Consider the following 12,997-nt stretch of genomic DNA (forward strand, 5'->3'; position numbering starts at 1 on the left):
TGTTCCAGACCAAGCCTCCTTTTTTACATCAGCTGGTCCTTCCCATACCTTTTATGATGCAACACTGGGACCTTAGCTGGGTCTTGATGTTTCTCATGTGTACTCCCAGCAGATCATTGCATTTTGTGACCATTATTGTGATTACTTCAGCTCATTGCATGAGTGAACTCCAAACCCTAACAGTGCAACTGCTCTGCACCACCTTTTCTCCAAACAAACAAGTGCTGAGGACATAGATGGTCTTCTTGCAATAGTCTCGACTCCATGCCACCTTGGGCAATCCATCACTCCCAGCCTTCTTTGCCCTGTTTCACCCCCTCAAAAGAGCAGGAGGGGCTCTATCAGTTGGACCCCAAAGGAGCTTTTACATTGATTGTACCAAAGACCATTGGGTGGACAATCAACATTTTGTGGGGTTCTCTGGAGCAAAGGAAGGAAAGGCTGTGCAAAGAAGAACTGTCAATCAGCAGACCCCTAAATTAAAATGAGCTTTGCAGTGGTCAAAAGGAAGCCTGTGGAATGTCTGAGAGCCCATTGATGCTACCACTCTGTTGGCAAGTGGAGTGTCTGTTCTCAACATCAGTCAGGTCGCAACATGGGTTTTGGTGCTCTCTACTGCCTTGACCATTAGGTCTGATGGGAAGAGAATTGCATCTGTTCTGCTTTGCATGATCTCCATCTTCAGAAGGTACTGCTTTGATAAATTTTCTATAGGTGAGGAATCTACAGTTAGAAGTATCCATCAGACAAACAAGTGACTTATGTGACGCTCTGTCTGGTGGATACTCTATCTGACCAAAGGTTCCTTGCTGCCCTCCCACCTCCCCATTCTGTAAAAAATCCTCTTTTATTCATCTAAAAAGTTCCCAAATTAGAGATCTGAAAACCGCTAGCAGCAATTATGTGCTTCGCATCCAAGGGCACGAAAAGAATCGAGTAAGAAACTGACATCAGTGTGCAGGGGGGATGCTTAATTACAGTTTCTTTCTGTCACTTTCTGGGTGAAAAGAAGCCTATGTGGAGCACTGTTCTGAAAAGTTTCCAGATCCAGTCTAGCAAATGGGGAATATTCTTTAGGTGAGGGATATACAGTTAGGTTGAGCATTCTCCAGAAAGAGTGTTGTCAAAGGGAAGTAATTTGTTCCTCCATGTGAGCTATTTTGCCTTTGAAATCGGCAGAGATCTATTGCAGCATTGTATCATCATGTGTCTTCATCCTCAAATAGAGAGTGGGGGTGCTCAGTTGCTTTATGTCTAGCTTTTTTTTTTTTAACAGAGAAAGGCATTTAATAGACTCTGCTCAAAATATTTTTTGACATTTGTCAATTTATTGTGTTTGTCATATACTTAGGCTGTGTATTTGAGATGAGCTTCTTTATCATTGTTTAATTTGTGTTTATACTTTGCATTTATGTTTGTTACCAGTAGACCCAAGCTGTCCTTGGATGGCATGTTTTCATGATACAGACTTAAACACAAATGTTCATTTCACATGTAATCAACACCAAAGATAATGTGTAGGGATCTTATACACTATGGTTTCAGAAAGTTCTGGTGGATTGTCAGCTGGGATGTCCATGTTATATGCCAGTATCACAATAAATATGGTTCTGGTTCAGGTGCTAACCTCTCAGTTAATGTGGGATACATGTTGTCATTTAATGTGCTCCTCGGGTAACTAGCCTAAGGGCCTGATTTAGAGTTTGATGCATGGAAGAGTGCCCGTCTGGATGGCAGAGGACATTACCTCAGTCATCCAGACAGTACTCTGCTTGCCAAATTGTGTGATGACTGCAGGCCTAGCGGTCATCTCTGTACATTGAAGAGAACCACCATTATGGCAATTTCTTTCAGAGTACTAAATGTTTGGTGGACAGCGACCATCGATTCTGACTCCGATCCACCAAGCTATTGACAGTGTTTCTTTTTTTTAAACAAACTCTCAAGGTGGAAGTTTGTTTCTCAAAAACCAAAATGACCCTCATACCCTAGGATATTTCCCAGAGTGTGGGGGTCAATATTGTATCTCCAGGTTTTTCCTAGCAGTGTTTAACAGCAAAAAAGCATTACACCATCCATACATATATAAACAAAATAATCAATTCCACTGTCAATTTCTGACTTATTTTCTGGTTTTATTTCTTTCATTCGGCCATGCTTTACTTATTTTTGTTTCATACATATGCCCAGCAACTCTATTCATTTTTTGGCATTATTCCTTTTTAATACCTTCAAACGTATGTTTGCACAAAAATAAATCACTGCAGGCTTTTCCCAGACAGCTTGCTCTGTCTGGTAGATGAGACCAAAATAAAATGCTAGAATTATGTCTAACTAGAAATGAGGCCCTTGCCCACCAAGCCCTCTCACTCCAGGGGCTTCCTTTGAAACTGATGCACATATTATGCACATGCACATGCAAACTGCTGTTGCTCACAGAGAAGGGACCAACGTCTGAAGTGGAGGGTCACATTGTCTCATTCTGTATGCTCCTGTGGGCAGAAGCAAAATTAGAAGAACAGTACAGCAGACAAATGGATAAAGAGGACTGGCTGAAAAATATATATAAATATATATACGTTTTTATATATATATATATATATATATAAAAATACTTATATACCTATATTTACATATAAATGAAAAACACCTAATGGCATTCGCCACTAGGTAGTTATAGTTAGGGCCTAGTTTCTATAGAAAAGCATATTTTTACCTCCCTGTATCTTTGGCACAGTTGAGGAATCTTCGTGAAATTTTTCCAAAAAATACTCCGCCAACTGCTGTGTGGGAAGTTTCGGGGTGATCCGTCTCAAGGGGCCGTGAAAAAAGCGGGAGTCCCAAAATATATTTTCTCCATGTTCATTTCCATATGGATTTTGAACAGGAATAGCGGTAGAACCACTGTACTGATTTTAAACAATTTTGGCAGAAAACTAGCTCTTGGTCCAGAAAGCAACCTTTTTGTGATTTTTGTGTGAATCATTTCAGTAGTTGTATATATAAGAACGCAAAGGCTTTGTAAACCCTCCTGTTCTTGTGCTGAGATCTAATAAGCTTCCGACACTTAAACACGGAAGTGTTAGCAGCGTTCTTGGGACTGTGCTTCAGCCGAGTCCCGGAAAAAAGGTACAATAAAAGAAAAAGGGGCCGGGGTAGGTACACCCTGACCCCTTAGCTCTTTTGCTAGGGTACCAGAGGGACCCCTCCATGGCAAACAGCCATTTAAAAATTTAAAAAAAATTAAAAAGATTTGCAACAAATTTACGACCGGGTCGCGAATCTGCAACAAAAATTTAAAAAACAGTGCTGGCTCCACGTGCGTTTTAATGAAGCCCTTGGGTGGACCAGGACCCAGAGGAAGGTTAAAATAAAGGAGGGTGTGCACTGGGCCCCCCTTCTAGGGCATTTTTATGCCCGGGAACCACCACCTCCCCGGCGCTTATTATGATTATGTGGGTGGGCCCACCTGTGCCCTCAGGGACTGCTACTTTCCTGGGGCTTAACTCTTTGTCTGCAGCCCTGTGGGCCGCTACCTCCCCGAGACTTAAGTCATTAAGAATGCAGGGGTGTGCATTCCTGGGGCCGCCACCTCCTGGGGCCATCTTTCAATAATATGGCCCCTAGGGACCAGCACCTTCCTGGGGCAAACTTTAATTATATGCAGGGGCACGCAGGACCCCCCCCCCCCCCTCCACCCACCCTGCCGTCCCCCAGGCACAGCTCTCACCAAGTCAGAGCAAACACTCCGCTTGCAGCAAGTGAGAGCTGTCAAACAGCTCTCACTTGCTGTGAGTGGAGGTTTCCTCTGTTTTCCTGCCCACAGAGATGCAGGCAGGGAAACAGGGGAAACAATTGCTCTAATAGAGAGGAAGATGCATTTTAGCAGCTCCCTCTCTGTGACAGCAATGCCAGCTCCCGCAGGAGGCGGAGAGCCGGCTGGCACACGCTCCCATTGCACACTAGGTGCCCAGTAGGGCACCCAGGAGAGATGGCCGGGCCCCGGGCGGATGGGGTCCCCAGGGCTGAAATATGCCAGGGGAGGAGGGACCACGCAGCCCCCTCCAAGAAAAAAATATATAATTTGAGACTGGGCCCTGGGGTCTATGGGCCCGAAATCAGCTGGGGGAGGGGAGAGGAGGGAGTTATTTGCAAGGCCCCCTTTCCAAAAATATTAAAAAATGCAGGTGCCTGAGCCCAGGGGGATGGGGTCTCTGGGGCCAAAATCAGGGAGGGGAGCAGCGGCCCCCTTCCCCGCCAAAAATAATGTAATCCCGGACCCCGTGGATGAGGGCCACCCAAACCCCTCCCCCCCAAAAAAAAAAAATATATATATATATATATATATATTTTAGAAGGCCAGGCTTCGGGGGATGGGGTCCCTGTGGACAAAACCAGTCGGGGGAATGAGGGCTGTGTGGCCCCCCTTCCATTTAATGCAGGCTGGGCCCCAGGGGATGGGATCCCTGGGGCCTAGATTGGCTTGCGGAGGGGAGCCGAGCACCCCCCCCCCCCCCCCCATTGAATTGTAGTGGGCCACAGGGGATGGGGTCCCTGTGGCTGAAATCAGCCAGGGGATAGAGACCGTTCAGGCCAGGCCCTGCGCCCAACCCCCCCCCCACACACACACACACACACACACACACACGACCAAAGGCCATGCGCAGCAGTGGTTGGATTAACATATAGTAATGAAAATTACTTTGTGTTTAAAAAAAAAAAAAAAAAAAAGGAGAAATTCACTTAAAAAAACAAAGGTTACAGGGACGTTATAGTTAGGTTCTGAATTTACTTGCACAAAACAAAGGAATTTCTATGGTTTTCTGCGAGTAAATTCAGAACCTAACCTTTCGGTTTTTTTTTTAAAGTGTATATATATTATTTTTTATATATAAATATATATTTATAACATGCATTTTAAAGGGTTTTGATTAAAAACAAAAGGTCTTGAGTAATGCCAGACCTATTATATACTGAAGAGAGACTGGGGTTTTTTATGATAGTTAGGTCATTGCCTCTGTAATCTTTGGACCAACTTTGCTTATTTTGTCTAGATCAAAAAATAAAAAAGTTCAGTGGCTAACCATTTTTTTCTTAGAATTTCTGAATGTGGGTATTGCTGAAAAGCAAAGACTTGGTGCCACACCATGCCTCTTTCTTCCTCCACCTTTCACTTCTATTTCTTTGTCTTACTCTTGGAGGTTTTTTTTAATGCATGCTTTGTTACTGTTTCTAATTTTTTTCCCCTCCCCTTATTACTTTTTCCTTGACAGTTACCACCACTCACTGGCTCAAATTAAGCACTGGGTAGTAGGCCTGGCCACCTTATCACTATATTAATAATAGAGGCAACAGCTCACAAGGTTGCTATGTCTGCTGTATTAAAACATTTTTTGGGGCATTCCACAACTTTACTTTTAAGGCAGACACTGGATTTATTAGTACATTTAGGCTAAATGAAAAGTCCAATTTATATAAGATTGTACAATATACCAATGTGGACATTTTAAAGGCGTTTCAAGTTAGAAGATAAGCTTGACATTGCTGTGTTTGACTCACGGTAGTTTTGTAGTTTCTGTTCTCCGTGCCCTGTTTCATGCATCCTCTGACATCCATAGCCGCTCTGACCTTCCATATCTGTATACAGTGCTTTATTTGTAAAAGATTGAGTGCTGGTACCCAGACCTCTGCTCAGACACCTGGTTCTGGCGCTGTTTGTTAGAGCTCAGAATATCAAGACTGCATAATTGTCAATCCGCCACATGCCTGTTTAATACCAAGCAACCTCTTCCCCTTTATCTCACTCTTACAGGTTCCTGCTGTCGTCTTTTGTAACAGTGTTTCTGTCTTCTCGTCTTTCTTCTATTCCATTTGTGCGTTCTTCTCTGTCTTGCTCCCGAGAAATCCCCGACTGGGAAAAATGAGTGCCGGTGGCCCTCGCAGGCAACCACCGGCTCATATTAAGCACTCTCTGTATGAGGGGTGTGATTGCGGTGCCTGACTTGCGCCTTTATTACCTGGTGGCTCAGGCAGACTTTGTTTTTTTTTTGGTATTATTCAGATAGGCAACTACCTCTTTAAAAGCCTGAACACTTGCCAACGCTCCCCTACTCCATCCCCACACTGCTTCCACGGGGCCTCCCTAGGAGCCAGAATGAGATCCAGACCCTTATTACCATGTGCTCCTAGTCCAAACTACTAAAATATTTGGCATGCACTACTTTGTACGCCCCCACCTGCCCCTGTCCAACAACCCCTGGCTCCCACTTACTCCAGAGCTGACCACTCAATGTACGCTAGACACTTATTGCTTGCACACCCTAGGTGACCTTTATAGCGACGGTACTCTTAAAGCCGTGTCCACATTGCTGGAGAGGGGACCAGAGACACATTTAGACAGATTTATTCTTCACCGCCTGCACAGTAGATTGCGCACAACTCTGCCTGTGTCCCCCGGTGCATTCTTACTGCCCCCTAAGGAAAACACTTGATTTCCAGGCTCTATAACGCCTCTCTGACACTGCGATCTGCTGGGCTGGAGAAATCTCAGGAGCATTGGGAACTGGATTTAGGTAGCACTCCGACTGGAAAACAATGGCAATACTGCTGTGCCCAGACCAAGTTCAATTTCCAACAATCATCGACACAAACTACTGCATTACAAATTTCTCCATCGCACCTATGTTTGCATTTGGCGTGGAACTGTGCTCCGATTCGCGCTTATTGGGATTCCATTCATGACACTGTCGCACAGATGATAGGACACCTATTCTCACGACCCCACTACTGGCACTGCTGGGATATGTAAAACCACTGCCAAAACACATTTGGCAGTTTGCTGTCCTGGCCCTACTTCTTGCAAAGTGCTGGGTGGCACTCTCTTGGGGAAATGATACTCTCCCTACTGTATCAGCCTGGCTCTTTGACATGTCCTTTTGCGATATTACCAGCAGATCTGTGCAGCCCTGCAACCACTCTCCTCTCGCCCTAAAGATATATAGAAGCCACTCCAAAACTATCTTTTGACAGTGCCGCCACGCACGCGGACTTCCCCAGGTACACCCATCCCACAAAACCCCTAGACGCCACTTGATGACTGTCTATCTGTGCTCTTCTTTTACCTTTCATACTCCGCTTGTTGCCATTGCTTCAAGCCATGATCCCATGTGGAACCTTTCTCTACACATGCAGGTTAATGCCCCTTTTATTGTGTTGCAACAGTTGGGATATTATGTTTAGTATCATTAACGTGTGGACCAAGGCCATTAATTCCCGCTAATGTGACTTGAGTTTACAGCCGCTGAACTGTTTACTTTGGTATATTATACTGTATTTTTCGACATAAAATCACAAAAATAAAGGTTTGAAGATAAAAAAAAAGCACTGTCTGTCCAGACGAGTGCAGCCTGGCCTGGTGACCGCAATGTCCTGCACATGAAAGCAGCGGTGGCCCCAGTGAGATCTGTGCAACCCTGCAACTACTCTCCTTTCTCCTAAAGATGTATAGCTGCAACTCTGAAACTATCTTTTGACAGTGCCACCACCCACGTGGACTCCCCTAGGTACACCCTGCTAGTATGGTAAGCTTTTTTTTTTTAAGGAGTCACCCCTGCATGGGAGAGAAAGCCGCAAGCCCTTTAATTCTTCTCCCATCAAGTTAGACCCTACCTGCCTCCTAGTGCTCGTTATCCCTTCTCATTTTCATTACAGAGTGGCTCGTTCACAATGAACACTGACATCATTGTCAGCCCCTGACTGTTTCCTCTTCATGCGATCATCAAGACAGGAAGAAGGTGGACAGTCAGGCTTCCCAGGCTGCCATGCTCTCACCACTCCTCACAAAGTCAATGCGCACGAGAAAGCCCTGTCCAGCTCGCATTATAATTGTATTTATACAGCACTTTCTTCCGTTGACCAGACATTGAAGCATTTTATGGTGAGAAGCACTCTACTTCGGAATAAATGGATAGTGCTTAAATTAGTGGTTTTTGGTTAGTGACTTCAGGCTTGTGTCGTCAGAAGAAACATATTCATTACCCCAGTTTACAGTAGAATCAAAGGAAATTGGATGTGGGCTAAAGGATACATCTGATAGAGACATCTAGTTGCAGATTCCTTACCTCCAGGCGTCCGTCTAGATATGGAGATTTTTCTCAAGAAGTACATCTGCACGCCGTTAGGTGGTGTCAATCAAATCTAAGTCCGGTGGCATCTGCGCCGGATATGATGTTGCGGGCCCTATATAAGCACCACCCTGGTGCGCTGACGCCAGTGCTTTTCTTTCCTCACCAGCCAGCACTGATCCGAAGAGAGCTACCCCTCCATCATTTTTTGACTGTACATTTTTAAAATTTTTGTCTGTTTTTTCAAGTGGTACAACTCCTGATGCTTAGGAAGACCGTATTCAAGACCTGCTTATCCTTCCATCGGGTGACGTCATTCTCAGATCTACACCTTATGTGCCTTTGGTGTTTGGAGCGAGAGGCCAAACCAAAGACGTGCTCCGAGTGTTGGTACATGCATCCGAAGGTTTTGAGGGAGTGGTCCCTGAAGCGAATGGTGGCCTGACGCTTGACTCAGCGTAAGTCGACGACCCAGTTGAGAGGAAGGTCCCGGGAGTGGTGGCCGAGTTCCCTTTTGTCGTCGTCCCACTCAAAGTCTATGGAAAAATCAGGTATATTGAGGCACAAGAAGAAGTCAAAGAAAGCGAAACATTCTTTGACATCACCCCGTCCATCGGCCGATGAGACAAGGGAGCGTCATCGTTCTAGGCTTCCATTTGCAGAGCCTGTGCCGACTCTGCATCTCCCTGAGTTTTCGAGAGCCAGAGTGACCCCTACCCAGCTAAAAGTTTTATGAGGCTTTGCGGCTCATTTTTGGGCAGTACAACACAGCTGGGGCAACTTTGGGCCCCGCAGATTCGGAAGGGGCTTCTTTGGGTTCCACGGCCTCAGCTCTGAGGGACACCTTTGGATTCAAGCTTGGATCTGGGACAGTGCCGGTCATACCATCTCGAACTTCCACAATGCCTCCTGTGCCCCCTGGTGGTGTGGTTCCCATCCTCATTTCTAACTCTGATGCACACTCCAGCGCCGACAAGAGCTGTGCCTCCTATGTCGGATCCTAAGCCTGTTTGCTATGGGCTAGGGTACGGTGATGAATGTGAGCTGTTGTTGGACCCTTTAGAATACCACCTCCAAGACCCTTTGGGCTGGCGTGTGGACTTGGGTGAAGCCAGTGGACTGGACACTCCCCACACACTGGCATGCTTTACCTTCCTGCTGTGGCTAAGGAGGAGGGAGCTTTATTCTCTATGGTGGTGCGAACAGCTGAGGTCTTGTACCTTGAGCTACCTTTGGAGGCAATCAGGTGTACCTTCCTGACAGAGGTGCTTCAGCATGGAGCTTTATCCTCCTTATCCTTGCTCCCCTCCAATGAAGCCCTTACAGTTGTCCTACTGAGTACCTAGTCCAACTCAGGCACAGGGGCTCCTGTGAACAGGACAATTGCCTGCGGTCATTGCCCTGCTCTAGGCGACCAGAGTTTCCTCACACAACACCCCACCCCTGAGAGCTTGGTCATCCAGACCTCCACTTCCCAGGGTGCGTTCCCTCCCACACCCCCAGGTAGGAAATCCAAGAGTCTGGGCACACTTGGCAAGAAAATGTTTTCTTCTGCCAATGTGGCAGTCCGTGAACACCGCATATCTTTTTGGCTGTTATTCCCACACCCTGTGGGATACAGTTGTGCAAGTGCTGCCACAGGTCCCAGAGGAGGCCGAGGCTGTACTCTGCACATGCATCGGCAATGGCCCTTAGTTGCAAACTGGGTGAGGACTTTTGGCTTTTCGGGTGAAGTTCAAGCCAATCTTATGGACATGCCCTTTGATGGGACCCATCTCTTTGGAGAAAAAACACTTGACGTTCTAGCGTTTCAAGGATTTTCTTGCTATGGCCAGGTCTTTGGGCGTCGTGGTGGCCCCTCATCCCCCTCAGTCTGCTTTTTGCCCCTTTCATGGCTACGGAAGGGGCGCTCAACCACGTTCATTCCCGTCCAGCCACTGTGGCACGCAGCTGCCCAGCCTCTGCATAACTGAGAACGTGGCATCCACTTCCCTCATGGATCAGGGAAGCCAGCAGGCTGGCCAGTCCGCTGCCCTTCCTTTCCCATGCAACCCACCAACCCCCTCCATCTAAACCTTCCTAGTCTGACTTATCCCCACCAGGAACCAATCGGAGGCAGTTTCCGCCATCACCTGCTCCACTAGCAGTTCTACACGTCAGAAAGGTGAGTTTTGCAGAAAGTCCGAAGGGGCTATTCACCCTCCCTTGAGACTACCCCTCCATCCATGCCATAATCCTACTATCAGATGACGGGGGAATCACTTGGCACTTCTCCTGGAAGAAGTTAGGGCTCTTTTGGCCAAGGAAGCCATAAAGAGACGTCCCACATTAGAAGTAGGTTGTGGCTGCTATTCCCACTACTTTAGGGTACTTAAAAAGGTCAAGGGCCTCTGCCCTATCCTAGACCTTCAGTCTCTCAATCTCCTCCTCAGGAAGGAGAAGTTCAGAATGCTAACTCTGGCTCAGGTTTTATCTGCCCTGGACCCAGGAGACTGGATGGTAGTGTTGGACTTGCAGGACACTTATTTCCATTTTCCCGTTCTGCCTGCCCACAGACGTTACCTGCAGTTCACGGTAGGCCATGAGCACTTTCAGATCACCCTGCTTCCTTTTGGCCTTATCAGCGCCCCACTGGTGCTCACCAATGTGATGGCAGTGGTCGCAGCTCATCTGCGCAGGTTAGAAATTTCAGTCTTCCCCCTACCTCGACAACTGGCTGTTGAGGGCAGCCTCGCCCAGACTGTTACCTCCCACCTTCAGACTACGGCGGACCTCCTGCATTCGGTGCGGTTCACTATAAATGTGCTGAAGTCACACCTGACTCCTTCTCAGACACTCCCTTTCATTGGAGTGGTTCTGGACACAGTGCAGTTTCAGGCTTATCCTCCCAAGCAGCGTGTCCACGATGTCTAGGTTATGATAACGATGTTTCAGTCTCTGTCCTGGATTTCAGTGAGAATGACTTTGGGGATGCTGGTCCTCATGGCTTCCTGCATTCTATTGGTGAATCATGCCAGATGGTATATGCAGGCATTGCAGTGGGACCTGCAGTTCCAGTGGTTGCAACATCAGGGGAATCTCTGACATGGTTCAGATCTCGGAGGGAACCGCAAAGGACCTTGCAGTGGTGGCTTACGAATCACGATTGGGTCAAAGGCAGACTCCTCTCCCTTCAGCAACCAGACCTGACAGTAGTGATGTATGCCTCACTCCTGGGATCTTTGTCCTTTGACATCTGGGAGAGGTAGAAATCAGAGGACTCTTGTCTCTGGCGGAATCCGGTCTCCACATCAACTTACTGGAGCTCTGTGCAATCCGGCTAGAATTGAAAGCCTTTCTTCCCTCTGTCAAGGGGACGTTAGTACAGGTGTTCACGGACAACAACACTGCCATGTGGTACTGCAACAAGCAGAGCGGATTGGGGACGTGGACCCTTTGTCAAGAGGCCCAGTGTCTCTGGGCATGGCTGGAACAGCAGAGCATAACCCTGGTGGTTCAATACCTTGCAGGTTCTCTAAAAGCCAGAGTGGATGAATTTAGCCATCGATGCCTAGCGGACCACGGGTGGTATCTCCATTTGGAGGTGGCTCATGGTCTCTTTCTGCAGTGATGAGAGCCTTGGTTAGATCTGTTTGCCTTTGAAAAGAATGGCTAATGTCAGCAGTTTTGTGCACTGGAGTTTCCTCAAGTGGAATTTAGGCCTCCGGTATGCATTTCCACCCATACCACTTATGGCCAGAGTTTTCAAGAAGATCAAGTACGTCAGGGCCCAAGTCAGCCTTGTGGCTCCAGTCAGGGCGTGAAGAGTCTTGTATTCCAGGCTTCTGGGAATGAGCTTTGATCCTCTGATAAGGCTGTTCATCTCGGAAAGATCTTCTGTCACAGCAGCAGGGATGGGTTCTCCACCCGATCCTGTCAACTCTCCGCCTCCTTGCGTGGCGATTGAGAGGCAACAGTCGACTGCTTTCGACCTTCCTCCTGAAGGTCTGTGATGTTATTCTGGCAGACAGGTATATGCCTGCCGGTGGCAAACGTTTATATTATATTGTACAGCAAAGTCTATTGACCCTCTTTCTGCCTCTTTCTAATATTCTTCTCTTCATTCTTACCTTTTCTCAGCAGGGATCTGGTCTGGGTACTCTTAAGAGCTGTCTTTCTGCTCTGTCTGGCTTTCTCTGTCTGCCCGACCAACCTTCTCTCTTTAAGTCCCCTATTGTAAATAGGTTTCTCAAAGGGCTTGTACATACGTTTCCTCCTTCGCCCTTATCATACCAAGTGGGACCTGAACCTGGTTCTCACATATTTAATGTGTGCTCCTTTCAAGCACTACACAATTGTCCCCTTGTCATCAAAGCAGTCTTCTTAGTGGCAATAACATCTGCCCAGAGGGTGAGTGAGCTGTAGGCTTTATCATCTAAGCCTCCCTATATTGGTGTTACCTGACTAAGTGGTGCTTCTCACCCGGGCCTCTTTCCTTCCGAAAGTGGTGACCCCATTCCATCTTGGGCAGTCTGTCACCCTGCCCACCTTTTACGCTCCTCTGCATCCCTCTAAAGAAGAGGAGCGACTCCACCGTCTGGACCCAAAAAGAGCATTGTCATTCTACCTTGACTGCACAAGAAGAGTCCTGGGTGGATGGCCAGCTCCTTGTGGGGTATGTTGGAGTGAAGAAAGGTTGGGCAGTACAGAAACAAATAATTTTTGCACTGGGTCTTTCTTTGTATCAAGTTCTGCTATGCCCTGGCTAAAAAGCAGACTCCTGAGGGCTTGAGGGTTCATTCCACCAGAGGAAAAACTGCGAGCATGGTGTTAGCGTGTGGAGTCCCAGTCCTGGCAGCAACGTGGTTGTCCGTGCACACGTTTGCCAAACACTA

The 12,997-nt window shown here is 47.1% G+C and overlaps 1 protein-coding gene across 3 annotated transcripts in view; it reads left to right on the plus strand.

The window, feature by feature from the left end:
* CEP128 (centrosomal protein 128) overlaps nt 1-12,997 on the plus strand; it is a 722,948-nt gene that overhangs the window by 684,442 nt on the left and 25,509 nt on the right. The gene's annotated exons all lie outside the window — the stretch shown is intronic.

Source organism: Pleurodeles waltl, chromosome 9 (genome assembly GCF_031143425.1).
Source record: "Pleurodeles waltl isolate 20211129_DDA chromosome 9, aPleWal1.hap1.20221129, whole genome shotgun sequence".
Classification (NCBI taxonomy): Eukaryota; Metazoa; Chordata; class Amphibia; order Caudata; family Salamandridae; genus Pleurodeles; species Pleurodeles waltl.